The following is a 1386-nucleotide window of genomic DNA, read 5'->3' as shown; positions in this document are numbered from 1 at the left end:
TCATTTCCATATATCCCTCCCCTTACCAATATCAGCATGTGGGTCCCATCTACCCCAAAATTAATCCCTCCCCTTCCCTTCACATCCCAGTAACTTACATAATGAGTTCCCTTTACCAAGCAAACCCTTCTTTGCCTTTTTACAGTAATGGGCTCATACAGTACTTGTCCTTCTGCGATTGACTTATTTCACTCAGCATAATATCCTCCAGGCTCATCCACATTGTGAGATGATTCTTGTATCCCTCATTGTTCTTTAATGTACCATAGCATTCCATTGTGTGCATGTACCATAATTTGGTTATCCACTCATCCATTGATGAGCATTTAGGTTGTTTCCATCTCTTTGCTATAGTGAATTGTGCTGCGATGAACATAGGTGTGCATATGTTTGTTCATGCGCTGCCTATCACCTCTTTAGGATATATATCTGGTAATAGAATTGCTGGGTCAAATGGTATTTCTATTTTCAGTTTTTTAAGGAAACGCCATACCATTTGCCACAATGGTTGGACCATTTTACAATCCCACCATCAGTACACAAGAGTTACAATCTCTCCACAACCTCACCAGCACTTGTTATTTTCTGACCTGTTGAACTTTGCTATTATTGCTGGGGTGAGATGATATCTTACTGTTGCTTTGATATGCATCTCTCAAATGATTAATGATTGTGAGCAATTTCTAATGTTTTTGTTGGCTGCCTGTGTATCTTCTCGGTGAAGTGTATCTTCAAGTCATTTGCCCATTTGTGAACTGGGTTATTTGTCTTTTTGGTGTTGAGGTGTTGAAATTTTCTATAGATTTTGGAGATAAGTCCTTTATCAAATATGTCATGGGCAAATATTTTCTCCCAATCTGTAGGTTCTCTTTTTACCCTTTTGATGAAGTCTTTCAATGTGCTTAAGAATTTAATTTTTTAAAGGTCCCGTCATCTAGCTTCTCTTCTATCTCCTGCACATTCTAGGTTATGTTTGATAGTCTATTTATGTCTAAATTAGGGCTCCCAGATTTGTCCCTATTTTATCTTTGATGAATTTTATAGTTTGGGGTTTTACATTTAAGTCTTTGATCCAGCTTGAGTTTGTTTTTGTGTGTGGGGTGAGGTATGGGTCTTGTTTCATTTTTCTGTAAGTAGATATCCAGTTTTGCCAGCACCATTTGTTAAAGAAGGCTGTCTCTTCCCCCATTTAATGGGTTTTGAACCTTTGTCAAAGATCAGCTGTCCATAGATGGATGGGTCTATATCTGGACTTTCAATTTCCATTGGTCTATCTGTCTATCATTGTACCAATGCCATGCTGTTTTCAGTACGGTGGCTGTATAGTAATTCTTAAGATCTGGGAGTGTGAGACCTCCAACTTTGTTTTTATTCTTCAGAAGTTCT

The sequence above is a fragment of the Orycteropus afer genome, unplaced genomic scaffold, assembly GCF_000298275.1.
Source record: "Orycteropus afer afer isolate SDZICR_OR568_19922 unplaced genomic scaffold, OryAfe1.0 scaffold00906, whole genome shotgun sequence".
In the NCBI taxonomy this organism is placed as follows: Eukaryota; Metazoa; Chordata; class Mammalia; order Tubulidentata; family Orycteropodidae; genus Orycteropus; species Orycteropus afer.
Note: the sequence above shows the minus strand (reverse complement) of the source record.